Source organism: Dipodomys spectabilis, unplaced genomic scaffold (assembly GCF_019054845.1).
Source record: "Dipodomys spectabilis isolate Male_0828 unplaced genomic scaffold, ASM1905484v1 ptg000015l, whole genome shotgun sequence".
In the NCBI taxonomy this organism is placed as follows: Eukaryota; Metazoa; Chordata; class Mammalia; order Rodentia; family Heteromyidae; genus Dipodomys; species Dipodomys spectabilis.
Genome location: NW_024870692.1, coordinates 11,222,267 through 11,241,583, shown reverse-complemented (window position 1 = coordinate 11,241,583; position 19,317 = coordinate 11,222,267). Strand labels below are relative to the sequence as shown.

General features: G+C 41.5%; 1 protein-coding gene and 1 pseudogene across 3 annotated transcripts in view; one reads left to right on the top strand and one right to left on the bottom strand.

The window, feature by feature from the left end:
• Window positions 1-19,317, top strand: part of Slco5a1 (solute carrier organic anion transporter family member 5A1) — a 119,482-nt gene that overhangs the window by 13,112 nt on the left and 87,053 nt on the right. The gene's annotated exons all lie outside the window — the stretch shown is intronic.
• Window positions 13,120-13,983, bottom strand: LOC122095942 (annotated as a pseudogene).

Below are 19,317 nucleotides of genomic sequence, written 5' to 3'. Positions count from 1 at the left end.
CCTCAAGAAACTTGCAATCTAATTTATTTATTAAGCAACAATTATTCTTTATTTTTCTCTTTTTATTAGCATACATTAATTGTACAATGTGATTTCATTGTGCTATTTCCATACATTTATGTAATGTACTTTGACCAAATTCACCCCCTCTATTACCATTTATTCTTTTTTGGAAGGGGGACAGTTATATGAAGGTTTGAACTAGGCTTTGTGTTTGTGCAGCTTGCTCACTAGTCTGGCATTCTATCACTTGAACCATCCCTGACTAGCTCAGCTTTTTATTTTTGTCAGCCATGGGGCTTGAACTCTGGGCCAGGCCTGGGCACTGTCCATCAGCTCTTCAGCTCAAGGAGAGCACTCTACCACTTAAGCCACAGAGCCACTTCTGGTTTTCTGGTGGTTTATTGGAAATAAGAGCTTCATGGGCTTTCCTGCTCTGGCTAGATTTGAATCATGATCCTAAGATTTCAGCCTCCTGAGTAGCTAGGATTACAGGTGTGAGTCATTGGTGCTCAGCTGTAGCTTAGCTTTTAGCTGGTTAATTAGAATTGAATCTTTTATTTTTATTTATTATTTTAGAGTGGAATCTTTTAGAGTTTTCTGTCCAGGTTGCCTTTGATCTTTATCCTTTCAGCCTCCTGACTCACTAGGATTACAGGCCTGAGCCACCAGCGCCTGACTTGCTATTTATTCTTGATGATTTGAGGTTTTTGTCAGCTGTGTGAACTCCAGCAAGTCATGTGATATGTCTGAGTTTCAGGTTCCTAGAACTTTACTCTCTGACTTCTTCTGGACCATCTGTGTTATAAATCCCACATAACCACATATTCAAGGTTGTTGAACCTGTGCTAAGAGTGTGGTTGCCAGAGATTGATGCCTGGGTTTGAATTCTCACTCTGTGAGTGTTCTGGGCAGTTCCACAGCTCTTCTGTGCCGCATCTGTGCATGTGAGGATCATCAAGCACCACCGTGAGTTAAGGCATGTGATGCACTTAAAACAGGAATTGGCCCAACATGTGATTAAACCCTCAAAAATGTGGGCTGTGGTTCTTTAAAAATAATCATGTTCAGAGCCAGGTGTTGGTAGCTCACACTCATAATCCAGGCTTCTCACAACGCTGAGATCTGAGCTGTGGCTTGAGTTTTAGAATCCTAGCTTTGCTCAAAAAAGCTCAGGAAGTGTCCAAGCTCTGAGTTCTAGCCCCAGGACTGGCATGCATGTGCGTGTGTGCGCGTGTGCACACACACACACACACACACACATCACACACCCCCTCCACCTCCCACAATCCTGTTTAGGAAGAAGATGGTGTTGGCTTTGGTTGTTGTTGGCAGAGTCCAGTTCTTCTGGTGGATTTTCTCAACAGGGTGATTTCCTCAGAAGCTCTGGCCAATGTGCCTTGTTGACTATACCTGTAGGGTTGCAGTGTGTCAGACTAACCTTGAACCAGAAGGCACAGCCATGTGGGTTTTGTTCTGTTAGGTATTCTTGGCTGGGAAACCACTTTTTTTTCTCCAAGCAATTGCTGCTCTAACATCCAATGAGGCCTAGAATCTGTCCTTCCTTGTGTCTGAGGTGTTTATTGATATTTTCTCTACAAGTGAAGAGTAATCATGGGAAGGAAGAAGACAAAGCTTTCCAGTTATAAATAGCTTCTTAATGAAATGCTCTTGCCATGGGCTTCTGAGAATTATGATGGGAGCTGTTGGCCATAATCAAGTTTAATTGCTAAGGAGCATAGCCCTAAGCACCTATGCTCAGGGGCTGTTTTTATAGTTTTCTATCCTGTCCAAGCCTTAAAAGTCTCTGATTAGGAGTCTAATCAGTCTTTGTGTATCCTGGAGTGGGCTTGTGACTTCATGCATAGTCTGCCCCTTGATATATGGGCTTGTGTGGTTATTGTAAATGAGATGGTGGAGTGAATTATATATAGAGAAAGTCAAGGTGCTGGAGCAAAAGTGTGCCCTCTTGGTTCACTCCTCTCATGCAAGGCATGAGAGACTGTGTTGGTATGTGTGCATATGAGTATCTGTATGTATTAGAAATGAAGGCATAGAAAATGAAATGAAGGCAAGAAAGGGCTATAAAGTATCTTCAGAGTGATTCCATGCTGTCTTCTAGAAATATGACCCACACTTGCTTTAGCTAGAGTAGGAATTTTTGGATACCCTCAAATTGTTAGTTTTATAGGGTCAAATTACATTTTACAGGTGATTACTAAAGCTTCTCGTTCCTCTTTTTCTGTCTACCTTTTATAAGCTTATTGCCTAATGGTGTTTCCTTCAGACTTCGCATGGGCAAAATGGCAATGAAGACCTAATCAGTTGATTTTTCTATGTCATTACTTTTATAAAAGGTGTGGCTTAAAATGTTGAAAGTGAGATGTGAATTGCAGTTTGGATCCCCATCCATGGCCCTTGTGATCCATGCTGGGATGTGTCATCACTGTCAGCTTCTGTGTTTGTTCTGACAGCTTTCTTCCTTACCATGGGAACTGCTTGGTGCCTGCCAGCCCCTTTCCTGTCCACAATTAAGGTTATGCCCAACTCAAATAGCACCTTTCAAGTGTCCTAGATAGTTTGTGCAGCCTCTATTTCCTGTCCTAAACTCTTCACCAGTTTTTACCTAATAACACTACATTCCCTTGCCTGGTCCCTGTAGATTGCAGCCCATTGTCTCCTTGGACCTGGGTTGAGATTTTTCTAGGTTGGTGAGCTTTGGTCTCCATTGCCTTGACTTGCGGTTTGGCCAGGACCACTGCCAAGCTTGTCAAGCCTTGCTTTGTCAAGCTTTTGGAGCCCCCATCTGGGTTTTGGACACTGGAATCCAGTGCCCTGGTATGGAACTGAGACAGGTAAACCACTCACAGGTCTTCTGTGTCCACAGCTGTAATTCTCAGTTGGGGTTGTCCTGAGTCTGTGGCTGGTGAATCACAGACTAGGCAGAGCCCAGTGTTAAGGAGACTTGTGGTCATGGGATGATATGAGTGTGTCAGGCATTGTAGCAATGTCCCATATGGTACTGCTCTGGTCTTAGCTTGTCAACTTAACCAATGCTGCTGATCTCTAGGAAGCAAGGAAGAAGTGTCATCCTCACCTGCCCTCAATGCAAAGCCAAATCATAAATACAAAATCATATTCTCCCCAATCTGCTTCCAATCTAGGTCAGTAGCTGTAATTCAGTATGTGGAAGTTAACTTAATAACCACGTGTCTATCTGTGAAAATGGAACTAAGAAATGAGCAGATGGATAGGGTTGGGAAAGATTGGGGACAATGATGGAAGTCATGACAACGATCAAGATGCATTGTAGCCGGGCTCTGGTGGCTCATGCCTGTAATCCTAGCTATTCAGGAGGCTGAGATCTAAGGATCATGGTTCAAAGCCAGCCCCGGCAGGGAAGTCCCTGAGACTCTTATTTCCAATCAACCACCAGAAAACTGGAAGTGGTCCTGTGGCTCCGGTGGTAGAGTGCTACCCTTCAGCTGAAGAGGCTGAGGGACAGTGTCCAGTTCCAGAGTTAAAGCCCCACAACTGACAAAAAAAAAAAGATGCATTGTACATATAAATTAATATGTCATCTTAAAACCCCTCTGGGTAACTATATAAAAGTAATATTTGTAAGACAAAAAATGAACTTAGTTTGATAATGATGATATAATAATTATAATGATTACTTTGTAGGTAGCTCTGGGGAAGCAGTGTGTTTCCAAGGGCTCAAATGATTTTCAGTATTTTCATACGGAAGCTTGACTACATTGTGATAGGTTACTTGATCTTTTTTCTTTTAAAGAATCTACATTCAAGAGCCAGGTGTGATGGTGCGTGCCTGTAATCCCAGCTCCTCTGAGGTTGTGGCAAGAGGGCAGGAGTTTAAAGGCAGCTTGTGCTTCCCTGGGAACTTGTCTCGGAAAGAAAGAAAGAAAAAAACAAATGCAATAACAAAAAGCTATATGACAAACAACATATTTATATTCATTTTCACTGACAATTGTATTTAGGTAAAAAAAAGCTTTTGGATACTTAAAAAAAGATCGTCACTGTATTTATTAGGTTAAAAAGTACATGTGGATTACTGTGCATGTCTTTTAACCATTGATTTTTGATTATCAGGCTCAAGCCTATAGATTTGTCATGTTTAAAAAAATCTGATAGGTGAGCAAAAAGACTTAGAATATATTATTAATTCAGTTAGGAAAGCAAATTTATATTAAAATAAAATAGTTTATTGCGAACTGCTTTAGCTATGATAAATAAAATTATTATGCAGTTTTTAGGAGCCTATCTGTCCATATGTGTATATTTTAGTATCAGGTGTTTCTTCTCACTGTTCATAAAATCTGACCGACAAATGGCTTTATTCTTTATCTTTTTATTTGGCCTCATCTGGGACATTAATTTGAGGGCTATTTTTCCTTTCATCGATGTGACAATTCAAGCTTACTTCAGAATCTATGGGCTCCCACTGGGCCCTTCCCTTCCTCTTTGGACATTATTGGTTGATTATTATACTTCACTTTAATTTCCTCCTACTGATTTAAAGTCTTGGGCTTTTCTAATGTGAGCCAATCTGAGTTAGTGTTTTGGAGAAGACCCTAGGAGGCCAGGGGCCAAATGCATTCTGCAGTTACTGTGCTGCTAATTTAGTTAGTCAATAAAAAAATATTTATTTTCTAAAATAGCCAGATAGTTTATTATCAGTTTTATCATCTAATTTGTTGATTTTTTTGTATTTTGTTGGGGGATTTTCATTAGATAAAGTTTTAACCGTTTATTTTAAATAAAAATTTTAGACATACTTTTTTTGTAGCAGTATAATTTAAAATATATATTGATTTCTTAAAAAAATTGTCAGCATGATAATTGTCACCAATTTCCCTTATGCCTTGTATAATCTAAACCTGCAGATTAGATAAAATTTTTCCAGATACTAGAAAATTATGTTTGGCTGTGTTAACAAAGTATAACAAAATACATAAATACATAAATATAACAATATGTAAGATATATGTGTATATATATATACACACACTCCATAATGGATGATAAACATCTCTTTTTTTAAAAAAATTAATAATTGTCTTTAAGTTAGTACAAAGGGGTTTCAATTCAACATGAGTACAATGCATCTCTTAAGAATTACTTAGTTTCACAAAGAGGTTGCAATTTCATAAGTCAGGTTATGAGTACAATGCATCTTGATCCATGTCACCCCTTCTATCATTTTACTCTGTTTCCCTCCTCCCATCCCTACCCTCCAGTTATAGAATTTAATTTTTACAAATATACATGGAAGATAATGCATTTACTCACTCTTCTTCCCTCCATTCTCCATTTATGTTATAGTGCATTTTGATCAATGCCATCCTTTCCATTATTCTCCCCCATCTCTTAAATATTTCATTATGCTTAATCTCTCTCTCTCTCTCTCAAAACAAGGTCTTGCTATTACTATGTATCCCAGGCTGGTTTCATAATTGTGATCTTCCTGCCTCAGGCTTTCAAGTGCTGGGATTCTGGCTCTCGGGGGTGATCTGTGTGTTGAAACACACTATTACCTGAGGAGCATCTTTCACAATGCAGATTGCTGGGCCAACTTTTAGTTGGCCTAACATAGTAAGGATAGTCCTAAAATCCCAGTTAGATCCTAGAATTACACTTTGTAACAGCTTCCCAGGTGACTCCACTGATCTCTCAGCTTTTGAACTTATCATACTGTAGGAATCCTAACCAAAGAAGTTCCCCATTAAACGAACAATGGAGTCTTTTTTTAGCTTTTGTTTCATCTGCCAGGTATAGCTCCTTACCAGCCTTATGTGTCTGAACCTACTCTGATGGGGAACTCAGGGCCTCACTAGTACTTCTCTGAAATTGTTTCTTATTTTCCAGCATGCATATTACATGGGGGAAACTTTTGCCTACTCTTTGGACCAGGGAAGGTACACGTTTGTATTCTGCACATAGCTTTGTGTGTTACCTTGATAATTGTGGGTTGGTTTGGAAATCCAAGTATATTTATGTTTATAAAGTTTGGAATTCCATGATTGCTAATGTGAAGATCCATCATACCAGAATTCATTGTAGTTTTGTCTTTTGCCTTGCTTTAGTATAATTTTAATACATTTTATGTGCCTTTAAGGTAGTCAATGTCAGTGAGTGCTTTCAAATACAAAACCAAGAATAGCTCCTTTCTTGGGATTGTAAGGTTTGCTGAAGTCCAATTTGAGTCTTGGGGGCACAGAATCAGCAGCTGCTTGTTCTTACCCCTTCCTTCCAGGGACTTCCATGGAAATATGCCTAAATTTGAGGGTATGGACTAGCCACTGGGATCTACTTAGTTACAGGTTTCTTTTGTTCATTTGATTTAGCAAACCTCTTTTGCTCCAAGCTCTATTTTAAGCAAGTTTCCTTGCTAGAGTCTAGTAGCCCAGTGGCTGTGGTGGAGGTGGAGGATGGTAGGGTGGGAGAAAAGAAGGCTCGAGAAAAATCTTTTGGAACACAAGTTGTCAACTAATGTTCAGCAGACATGGGCTGACATCCTAACAAGGTTTCTTGGAGGCATCTCACACATGGTAAGAAAACTTTTGTGATTCATCACACTTACTGGATCAGGAAAAAATACAGAGTAGTGATTCCTCATCGTCTCAGACTGTATGTGTGTGTGTGTGTGTGTGTGTGTGTGTGTGTGTGTCTGTGTCTGTGTCTGTGTGTGTGTCTGTGTGTTCCCAGTACCAATGATCCAACCCAGGCTCTTGTACCTTCTAGTCAAGTGTTCTACTATGGAGCTATACCTCAGTAGCTATCTTGAGGTCACCTTTTATGCCCAATGATTATTACAATTACAAAGGTTAGCCACAACCTGAATGGTGATTATCATTAAATGGTGAGATGCTAACACTTGCTTTCTGAACATAGGTATTTTAAGAATGCCTTGTACCCAAGCGCTCATCATCTCTCTGCTTTAACACAGGGGGAAAGTCCAGGCATTAACTTAGGGCCTGTAGTTAGGGTAAAGACCTCAGTGCATATCTCTGGAAGACATGCTCACCTGCCTAGGGCCACTTGTCACTGTACTCCTCCCTGAGGTGCAGAGGGCAGCCTCTGTTCTGAGATGCTAGTAGCTATGGAGCAGATGACTCTCTTCCTTTGTTTGTTTATTTGGCATGCTGAAAGGTGGAGCCTTGAAAAGGCTATTCACAAACTAAGCAGACATCAGGAGATAAGCTCAGAAAACAGAAGCCCACAACTTGGGTAATTTTTGAGGTAAACATCTTTAGTCTAACAGAAATATCCTGCTTTCAGGCCTAACTGTATTTTGTATCCTTTGCTGGGAATTGTAATGTATAGTTCTAGAGGACCACTTGGTCAGACATAAGTGACACTCACCTGAACTATGACCTGTTGCTTGCTGCTAAAAGGACCCTGAGTCTCTCCTACCCCTCCCCCTTCTCTGAATGCAAGATTCTTACATGTATAGATTCCCTCTGTCTACTTCTTACCCTCTTTGCCTAGGTATGTGATGGAGCAGGGGTAGGCTGGACCTGCCTGGCTGGTGGATTTCCTTGAAGACTGTAAAGCTTATCTTTCAACTAGTCTTTGAGTAGCACTGAATATAAGAGAGAAGCCCACGATGCAAGATGGTAGGCTCTGGAGCAGTGGTAGGGGAGGATGATGAAATAGCTAGGTCCCACTCTTCTTTTATTGAAACTAGAGATGCACCTGGATTGCACACAGGTAGGAGGGCAGTCATGCAGTCTGGTACTGTTCCTATGGCTGGAGGCCAGTCTGTCATTAGCTGCCATCAAAGTCTCAAGAGGGAGACAGCCTTGAGGTCTGGGGGTGGTAGTCCTGCCCCTCGATGTCCATCTCGACTAAGGTGCAGGAGTGGACCAGACCAGAAAGGAAGAGAAGGTTGTGATGGGGATAGGGGAAGAAGGAAGTAGGAAAAGAAGAGAATAGGAGTTAGAGGTATGGCTCAGTTGATAGAATGCTGCCAATGAGTGAAAGTGCCAGGTCTGAGTCCTGGTCTTGGACCTGAAAAAGAATGGAGCATCTTCCTGGTGAGCATGACCATGTGCTTGGGTCTGGTCATTGAGGGCCCTAGAAGTCATTGTGACTTATACAGTGTATTTTATTTGGCATCTTCCAATAAGACTTTGATTTAACAATTTCTTATTGTTTCTTCTAAGCAAACAAGTGAAAATAGATAAAAATGTGTGCTTATACAGTTTCCTCCAGGGTATTTCTCACTATTAAAATAAATTGGATTTTCCATGTTATAATCAAGTGCTTATACATACTCATAATTCATGATGAGAAAATTGTATACACACGCATACATGGGGGCACGCTTGTGTGTGTGAATGTTCTTTCCTTTTTATTTCAAGGCCTATAACCTTTATTAGCCAGCTTTAATTGTTCCAGGGTAACTGATTCTTCTTAGTATAGCAGATGGTAAAATGGCCCTCAAGTGTGTTGAGGTAGCTGTTAAGCTGATTAATTCTCAGTGGGACATTGTGTGTTAATTAGAGCTTTATTTCTATTAGAAGGAAAAGAAGTATGTTGCCACATATGATAATCTTAAAACTCTAAGAAAACTTGAGAAACGAATACATTCCCTTGTCAAATGCGTAGGGTACCGTAAGAGAATTGCTCATGAATAATAGAATTTTAGAATTTTTTTGTACTGGTTACTTTTTGTACTGATCTAGATCAGTAATTCTAGAACACAAGTGATCATCAGACTCATCCAGAGAATCCAGATTGCTGGGTTCACCCTGGTGGGTCAGGTCAGTAGGAGCAGGATGGAGCTTGAGAAGTTCCTTTCTACCAAGTGTCCAAATGACACTGGTGCCATAGGGTAGTTAAGCTCTCTATGAGTGTTCTACAGGAAACTGATTTCACAGGCTTCATTTGTTCACCAACTGTTTAGTGCACTCCTGCTGGCTTAGGTTGCATTTTAGAGCAAGCCAGAGGGTTTTTTTTTTTTTTTGCCTTTATCGGCTTCTATTTCAAAGGAAGAGATAGACATACATTGTGTGGTACTCAGTAGGGATGAAGGTTGTGAAGAAAAAGAATGCAAGAGTAGAACACTTTGTAGGGAAGGCAGAAAAGAGCAATTAGAGCAGAGGAGCAGTGGTAGGGTCAGGAGGGTAATGGACATGTCTAAGCTCAGCAGGAAGAAGCTTAGTCTTCCTGGAATTAGAGAGATGGGAGGAAGGAGAGTAGTCATAGAGAGCAGAGGAACCATTTGAGGCATACATGCAAACATTCCTATGATCAAGTAAGTTTTGAACACACAGAATTCATCATCATTTTACTTTAGCCCTTGGTGTTAGTGTGTTTTCCATTGCTATTTCAACATGTCCAAGACCAACTTGTAAAGAAAAGAGGTTTGTTTAGGTAACTGTGGAGGCTGAAAGTCTAAACAGTATCTCTCTAGCTCTCAAGGGCCCCCTTGGCTGTGTCACTTTGAGGCGCATGGCATGTGGTGGGAACATGTATGAGAAGGGTCACACTATGGTAAGAAAGAAAGCCAGACTGAGATTGGGGTCTGCAGAGTTCTAACAATCCTTTCCATGGGAGCGCCCAGTGACCCAGCAATCCGAGAGTCTGTCTCAGAGTCTCATTATGCAGCCCAGGCTGCCTGGAACTCATGCTCTTTCTGTCCCAGCTTCCTGAGTGCTGGGATGGCAGGCAGCCACCATATACAGCTAAGTTCACTTTTTAAAGGTCAGTCAGAGCACTTGTCAACATTGCCACACTGAGTGTCCTGCTCCCAACACCAGCCTTGGAGAACAAGCTACATTGAAGCCATAGCACCTGTGCAAATACTCATTAACCTCCAGGGAAAGAGTAAGATACTTACTTTTCTTAATTTTATATGACCATGAATCTTTTAATTGCACCACCATTTCAGAGAATAGTGTTTCTTGAAACCCACTTGGGAAGTCTTGCTCTATGGATGTGTTCCTCCCTTCCCCAATCCTTCCCCCATATCTCTTTCTTTCTTAGCATACATTAGTTATAAAAGGGAGACTTTCATTGTAACATTTCCATGCATGAATGCAATCAGTCCTTACATGAATTCCAATCAATCCTTACTTCCTTATCTTTGTTGAACCCCCTCACTTTCTATCTAAAGAAACAAGACCAGGGGAACCAAGTGAATGGCCCAGAGTAACAAACCTTAAGGCAACTTGGGTGGTAGAAAGTATTCTGGGTTTGGATAAGGCAGATGAAGTTTGAGTCTCTGCTGGGACTTGAACTCATAGCTTAGGTCCGGTCCATGAGCATTTTTTACTCAAGGCTAGTGTTCTATCACTTGAGCCACAGCTCCACTTCTAGCTTTTGGTAGTTAATTGGAGATAAGAAGCTCGTGAACTTTCCTGCCTGGGCTGGCTTTGAACCACAGTCTTCAGATCTCAGCCTTTAGAGTACCTAGGATTACAGGCATGAGCTACCAGTGCTCAGCCTGCTCTGACATTTTTGTCAGTGTGGATCTGGGGCATGTTGCCTGAACTCAGATAAAGGGGTGGTACCATGAGCTCTTTAAGGGTCTTCTTGTCACTCTGGATGAATGACTACTGATTTTGTCAGTTTTTTTTGGACGACAGATTTTGTGTTAGTTAAGCTAGAGGAAAAACAGTGGAAGATGCATGTAAATATATTCATCAGATACCACTATGTGGATTTATTTTGTTGCTTGCAAATGAAAGCTTCTTGCAGACAAGTAATTAAAATAAAATCTGCCAGAGAATGTAGAACTTGAAATCATCAAATGTTGGTAAAGAAATGAAGGAATGTATAAAGTAATGGTAATGTATTTTGTGGCAAAATATTTTAACATCCTTTTCCATTTTCATGAAATTCATAGTTGATTTGAATACAAGCAGTAAATCTCAAAATAGTGACATGTATCCTTTTCTGGTATTTTTGTCAATAACTATTGAGGAAATAATAATAATGAACACTTTGTTTTTTTGCTAGCTAGAGTTACTTTGGACTAATATTTTTCTGGCAGCATTTGCCGTATATAAAGGAGGACTGAAATGTTCATTTGTGTTGCAGCTTTACAAATGTAAGTTACCTATCTTTGAATTTGTGCCTTAAAGGGATGTTGATGATAATAGAATCTTAGTCAAGGTGTGATTTGGACCTGAGGACTCCAGGGACTCAGGATGTGAGTTTTAAACTAATAAAGTGACAGCAGAGGCGATTAGGGGATCTCCCTTAGTGGTAGTTAATCTTCACTGCCAGCTTGATTGGATTAAGAAGCACCTAGGAGGACCAAGCATAGGGTGGCTCCTGCCTAGAATACTAGCTACTCAGGAGGCAGAGATTTGAGGATCACAATTTAAAGCCAACCACAGAAGGAAAGTCTGTTGACTCTCATCTCCAATTAAGCAGCAAAAAAGCTGAAAGTAGAGCTGTGGCTCAAGTGGTAGAGCACTACCATTGAGTACAAAATCTTAGGGACAGTGCCCAGGCCCTGAGTTCAAGCCCCAAGACAGGCACAGAAGAAGAAAGAAGAGAAGAAGCATCTAAGAGATTAATAAACTGCATCTCTGGGTGTTTCAGTGAGGGATTTCCAGGAGAGATTAAATGGGGAAGACCTGACCTGAATATGGATGGTGCCATCACAAAGGCTGGGAACCTAGATAGAATAAGAGAGAGAAGAGGGAGAGAGGAGAAGGGCCATAAATGCAGGCACTCTCCCTCTCTCTGCTTTCTGACTGGCATGATATGAGCTGCTCTGCCATGCCCTCAGCAGCTTTCTGAGGCAATCAATGTGTGTTCTGGAGTTGGAAGTCATAGGGAAGAAGAGGGGGCGGGTGGGGGGGGGTAGTTGGGAGCTTCAATGGCAGAGTACATGCCTAGTTTGTATGAGGCTTTAGGTTTGGTAGGAAGGAACACCTTTGTGGTTTTAAGTCCTGAGATACCTCAGGCTGCTTGTACTGCAGCACTAGCTAGTCAGTCCTAATTACTGGACTTAACAAACTGAGAAATTCAGTCCCTACAAGACAGAAGGGAGAGCAGTGATTTGATAAACAATTACTTTAATGAGGAGATACCAGATGGTGCCCCTTTTATGGACTTTTACTGAGGGTGTGTGTGTGTGTGTGTGTGTGTGTGTGTGTGTGTGTGTGTGTGTGTGTGTGTTGACCCTGGGGCTTGAATTTAGCAGCTGGACACTGTCCTTGAGCTTTTTTGCTCAATGTTAGTGCTCTACCCTTTGAGCCACAGCTCCACTTCCAGCTTTTTTTGTGTGCTTAATATTGGAGATAAGAGTCTTATGGACTTTCTTGCCTGCCTAGTTTTGAACTGCAATCATCCGATCTCAGCTTCCTGAATAGCTAGGATATAGGTGTAATCTGAGCCATTGGTTTTGAGCTCCTAAGAATTTTTTGTTCCTGTGAAGCTACATATTTTGAAGACTTTGTTGAAGAAAGAATGTATGTGTACAGGTTCTGTTACTACCTTTTTACTTTGATATATGTTATAGAAGCACATCATATAAAAGGAATGTTCACGATGGTTAAGACCATGAGGTTGGGGCTGGCTTGGGTTCAGAGCCTTTCTCTGTCATTTACTAGCTGTTATTTGGGGACAGGTTTCTTGAGCTCTTCTGAGCTCCAGTTTCTTTATGGTAATAATTTGTATTTCCCATCTCATCACATTGTTGCAAAGAATAATTCTGTTACTATATGTCAAGGAGAATAATTTTAGCTCTTCTCTCACTTTACCTTTCCATTTCTTGTGTGTATCTGCACATGCACGTGTGTGTGTGTGTGTGTGTGTGTGTGTGTGTGTGTGTGTTTTGTGATGGTATGGGAGCTTGAACTCAGGACCTGGGCCCTGTCTCTTTTTGCTCAAGACTGGTGCTTTACCTTTGAGCTACAATTCCACTTCTGATTTTTTACTGGTTAACTGGAGATAAGAGTATCACAAACTTCCCTGCCTGGACTGGCTTCAATCAGTGATCTTCAGATTTAAGCCGAATCAATAACTAGGATTGTAGGTTGTAATCTTATAAGCACTGGTACTCAGTTCTTGTGTTCATTCTTTTGTTTAAAAAAAAAACAACTTATAAATGATTTAATTAGGCTCTCAGTAAGTTTAGAACACTATTTTGTGAGGATAAATTCCGTCTGTTAGAGCAAAAAGAGATCTCATGTAGCCTCGGAGCTGAGGAATAGCTTTGAATTTGTGAGTCCACAGCTCTCTGATCAGCCTTGCGCTGCTCTGTAACCTTGTATTTCTCTTTTCTGTGTGTCCAAGATCTCCTCCTCCTGGTGTCTGGGCTTCTGCAGCTGCTGCTTCTTGAAGTAATCATTGGTGAGGTGTTTGGGGATTTTCACCTTGCTGATATCGATTTCTGTGGAGGTGTCAATAACAAACTTCTGGTGTGTTCTGCACAGAGGAACACGATAGAGGGACCGAGGCCCAGTCACAAGTAGTAAGCCCCTGCCCAGCTGCCTCAGGACAACCACTCCCTTGCCTCTGTGGGGCGCAGCGGGTGAGGAGGACGGTCCCTGGAGCCATGCTGGGCAGCAGCCTTCGCCCGTGCTCTCTGAAGGGCTTCTTGCCATGGCTCAGCAGCTGCCAGGCACATCCTCCGTGGTAGTATCTGGGCATTTCCCGAAGCTTAACCACCCGGGTACTTCTGTTCTTGTTACCACCAACTGGTTTTGTGACAATCGCGAGACCCTTCTCCTTGTTTTTTCTTTTCAACCTTGGACTTAGCAGCCGAGTACTTCCTCTGTATACATGGCTTTTCTGGAGCACATCACAGACCGGGAGTATCTTGCCAGTTCCTCGGACCAGGACCGGCTTTGGCTGCAGTGGGGCCTCCCTTTCTTGGGCTTTTTAGCCTTAGGGGTAGCCTTCTTCACCTTGCCATTGGCATAAGCCTTCTTGGCTTCAGGTTTCTTCTCCTTAGTGTCCTGATTCTCAGCCTTTTCACTCGCCATCTTGCAAGATGGGAAATTTCTTGTGGTTATTCTTGACAGAAGAAATCAAAGGCTAAACAAGGATGGCACACTTAAGACTGGTCATCTCTGGGTAGGAGAATTCCGAGTGGTTGTTATTTTTGGTTTTGGTGCCAGATTTGTTTGCACTACCCTTAAATCACCTTATAATTAGAAACAAACTTATTTAGAAGTGAGGAGTTTTAGACCAGCTTGGGCATCATAGGGAGACCCCTCCTTTTTTTGGTGGGTCCTGGGCTTGAACTCTGGGCCTGGGTACTGTCCTTAAGCTTCTTTTTCTCAAGGTAGGTGCTCCATCAATTGAGTGGAGTTTCCTGCCTGGGCTGTTTTTTTTTTTTTTTTTTTGCCTGGGCTGCTTTTAAACCATGATTCTCAGATCTCAGCCTCCTGAGTAGTTCGGATTACAGGCCTAAGCCAATGACTCCCGGCTAAAGCCCTGCCTTAAGACACAAACAAAAAACAAAAATCAAAGGAGGCAAAGGAAAAGAAAAAAAACACCCAAAATGAACAAAAACTCCCCAAATGCTAGTGGTCTTTTTCTAGATGAGTATATGCTACTCTCCACATTAATTCCTATCAGTGCTGCTTTTGGGTCACAATTTTGACCAGCTTTTCTTGATTTTTCCACTTGTTCTTAAACCAGTTTTTCATCTTGATTTTGTTATTTCATTTATGAGTTTTGATAATAAATGTTTGCCTTAGCTACTTGTTGAGGCCAATGGATCTCTGGTCTCATTGTTTACCAAGCCTTACAAATTCTTTCTCCTAAAACTTTCACACAACTGATCAACCGGACCACTGTCCAATCTAGTTTAAATGTTTCCCATTGACATCTGGACTGCCAGAGGTTTTCCTCCTGTCTTTCCCTCCCTCCCTCCCTCCCTCCCTCCCTCCCTCCCTCCCTTCCTCCGTTCCTTCTTGAACTGAGGGCCATACTTCCTAGGCAGCCCCCCTACATCTTGAGCTATGTCACCAGCAATTTTGCTTTCATGCCCAGAACTCTTGTCCTCCTATTTGAGTTTCTGTAGCTGGGGTGTCGGGAGTGCACCGCCACACCCAGATTTTTGTTAGTTGAGAAGGGGTATCACAAACTTTTCCCCAGGGTTGGCCTTGGCTACAAACTGACCTCAGCCTCCTGAGTAGCGAGGATGATAGGCGTGAGGCACTGAAGCTGTGGTTCTCTTTTAATGCTTACACAGTGATGCCAGAGTTTTAGATGCTACTTTGTATAATGTTTTTGCTCACTATCTGAGGTCCCAATCATCGCCTGCCACCTGGGAAGGGCCAGCCTTGGGGGTTCTTAGATAAACTTCAGTGGAGCACAAATTGAGACAACATACATGATGTAGTCAGCTCAGCACCAGCACTCCACAGTACAGAGAAAAGGAAAACATGAGCTCTGCAAACCAGCATGGCAGCAGTCACCATGACATGGATAGGTGCTGCAAATCCATTACATGCATGGGCTTAGTCACGAGAGGAAAGATACCTGTTGGTAAATAGCACATAATTACTGTACAATCATTCATGGTTGTGCTTGTCCATTTTAAAGCAAAACATTAGCTGAGAGCTGGTGGCTCACATCTGTAATCCTAGCTACTCAGGAGGCTGAGATCTGAGGCTTTTCAGATTCAGACAAATTGAAGAGATTCTTATCTTCAGTTAACTAGCAAAATGGTCAGAACTAGAGGTGTGGCTCAAGTGGTAGAGCACCAGCCTCAAGTGAAAAGGTTAAGAAAGAGCTCAAGCCCATGAGTTCAAACCCCAGTACTAGCAGAAAGAAGCAAAAAGAGGAGGAAGGAGGAAAGAAAAAGAGAAAGACACATGTAAATCATGATACATTTAATCTATTATAAAAATGATGTAGTATTTCCTCCCTTCTGAGCCTTTAGTGAAACTCTCTGTTATCTCCTGCCAAATGGAAAGTACCCAGTATGTGCCAGAGACCCAGATGAGAACTGGATCGTGGGGATGTTGGAAAGCACACAATTTTCCCCAGGGACCTCATCACCCAGTAGGACAACATCCAGTTCATTAACAACAGAGGCATTAGCTTAGCACTGGGAATCTTATACGGTTCTTTTATTTCATTAAAAAATTCAATATACAACAATTTAATGACCTTCTCCACTAAGTGACTCCAGAAGTCTTGCTTTGGAGAATAATTAAGTGGCCAGTAAGAGACACTCAGGTGTCAGGGTAAACAGCATTATAAATAGTAAAGTCAAAAATTAAAGTCAACAAGGAAAGTAGTTCCATCAAAATTCTGTCTTTACATTTTTTAAAAAGGAAATCTTGTTAGTCTAGCACCTATTTTTATAAAAAATTACAAATACCTTGTCTCTCACCCAATCTATCTTTCTCATGAAGAGCTCTTAAGGTGTTAGGAAATGCAAGCAACCTCAAAAATACTACAATATACTTACAGAAAGAAGACAGGTACAGCCTGTCTTAAGAGACACAGGTTGGTGCCATTTCCATACCAGAGCACCAGAAGTCTGTGTGATTAAGGCCAAATGGGAAGATCAGAGCTATTATCATTTGCCAAGAAAAAAATCATGAACATTTCACACAAGTGTAGATTTAAGCAAGATCTTTAAGGATTAGTAAAATTAGGATAGAAGGGCAGAGGTGCTCATAAGAAAACATAGTGCCAGGTGTCAGTGGCTCACGCCTATAATCCTGGCTATTCAGTAGGCTGAGATCTGAGGATCGTGGTTCAAAGCCAGCCCGGGCAAGAAAGAATGTGAGATTCTTATCTCCAATAAACCACTAGAAAACTGGAAGTAGCGCTGTGGCTCAAGCGGTAGAGCGGTCGCCTTGAGCTGAAGAGCATAGGGACAGCGCTCAAGCTCCATGACCGACCAAAAAAAAAAAAAAAAAAAAGATTGTGAATAAAGAATGGATTAGTTAGGATGGCAGAAAAGCATATAAATGTCAAGGCAGGAAATTGAATTATCCACAGTAATGGGGAACAACAAGAGAATGGGGGATGTGAACCAAAACCCTTGGGGTGTGTAAAGGGAGGAGTAGATGAAAAAAGTCTTGTCTCACTCTGTGTGTGTGTGTGTGTGTGTGTGTGTGTGTGTGTGTGTGTTAGTACTGGGGCTTGAACCCAGGCCTTTTCATTCAAGTCTGGCACTCTACCACTTGAGCCATAGCTCCTCTTCTGGCTTATTTGCTGGTTAATTGAGCATAAGAATCTCATGATATGTCTGCTGGGGCTGGCAATCTCAGCCTTCTGAGTTGCTAGGATTACGGGCGAGAGCCTGTAACAAGCCTTGGCTTATTTTTATTTGATGTAGGTGACATGGTAAGTGAACACCTTATGCATAAAGGCAGTCTTGTGAATGGCTCTGTTTGTCTGGTACCTGAAACCAGGCCCTGATCCTGACCATAGCTCTTCCCAGCATCTATGCATGTACTTGTTCCTCAGTCTTCCAGGACTCTGGGCATGATGAGATCTAGAATGTCACAGGGCTTCCTGCCAGTCTTGTGGGCCTGCTGGTCCTTGACCTCAGTGTCCTCCACCAATTCCTTCCTAACACTTCAAGAGAGAGACACTTGGGCCTGATACAATGAGTGGTTCACACTTAAAAGCTACTAAGAAGGTATATTTCACTAAGAATTACAGTTTGAGGCAACCAGCTAGCATGGTTTTTTTTGAGGCAAAAAGCTAGCATGACCCCTTGTAAATCAATAAGCTGGTCGTAGTGGCTTGTGCTATCACCCCAGCTACATGAGGGCCATAAATAGGAGGCAGGCATAGGAGAATTGGGGGTGGGGTGAGGTAGCAGGACCTTACCTGAAAATTAACTAAAGCAAAGAGTACTGAAAGCATGGATCAGGTAGTACCTGCTGAGTAAGCACAACTCTCTGAGTTCAAGCCACAGTACCAATAAAACAAAACACAAGCTTATTACTATCCAGATTCCATGCTGATTTCCTTTCTAGGTTATTTATTTGGCCACATATCTAGCACTATTACTTACCACTTGGTTTTTGAATAGTCTGGGTCTACATTGCTTTCAGAACACAAAATAAATGAACAAGAGCAAAACCAACAATCTATAGATATTGTGTAGTGTTTACTGGCTGATGGTGACTGTACTGTTGTACAGTGGGCAAGGCTCCTTGACCAAGAAGTGCCAGTTTATGCCAGCTTATGTGTCCTAGGATGCTTTCTACTGATTGAGAAATAAACTGTTTTTCTTGGGGGACAAACATGCACACAGAGTTCTAGAAGAGTGGATTATGTGTGTGCCAGTAGATAAATATTATTTGGGGAATATTTCTGAGACAGGTAGCATTTGAATGAGTTGAAATGGTGTATGGTATTCCTAAACACAAAAGGCAAATATTCTGGAATCAGATCAAACTACTTGTGTTCAAATCCTGGTTCTAGAATCTGCTTCTGGGGAAACTCAACCTAAGACACTTGCTGTAGCCAAGACATTCATGTTTGTGAGATGATAATTTTAGATTATACCAAGACACTGAATTTAGTTGGCTTGCGTCCCTTGTTTGGCAATTAAGATGCACAGTCGAAAAGCATCTTAATTAAAGAATAAACTGCTCACACATTATATTGTTACAGTATTCTGATTCATTGTCAGACCTAAATGAACATTAAAAGTGATAATTATGTGGGTAATTAGTTTATACCAAGGTTGTTAGAAAGAATTATTCACCGGAGATAGAAGGTATTATTACTATATTATTTTAGTCTTAAAATGTTTGTGACTCTCCAAGTCATATGTTGATAAAAATCCCATGAGCTGTAATTTGGGCCAGCAGTTTTTAAGCTGAGTTGGCACAGTTTGGATGAGAACGAGTTCAAATAGCTAGGGTTAATGTTTACTCAGTGGCAAGACAGACATGCACCCTGGCTGCTGCTGGCAATCATGGCTAGCACAAGTAATGAGATTTGCAAAGATCTCCATGTCTTAGTTCTACCCTTTGAAAATTACTGTGCAACTTACTGTTAACACCCTGACCCCTGCCAAGGGGTTTTGTTTTCTGAAATTAAGTTCTCCTTGCCGTAGTAGTCAGAGTAAACACACATTTCAAAATTAGGCATGATCACAAAGTAAAAGAGGCCATGTTGCCTTAATGGGATGATGGTCACCATGTAATTTTGGTCAAAGGAGATCTAAGAGTTGACCTGTCTTCAGCTTGTCTGCTGAAATAATTTGAAATTGTTTATGTTGTTTACTTGCTTTTAAATCTACTTTTGAACTTTCCTTGCAGGCCTCTAATAGTATTAAAGTTCGGAGAGGCAAAAGTGTTGTTAAAAAAGTACTACAGAGTGGGGCTGGGAAGGTGG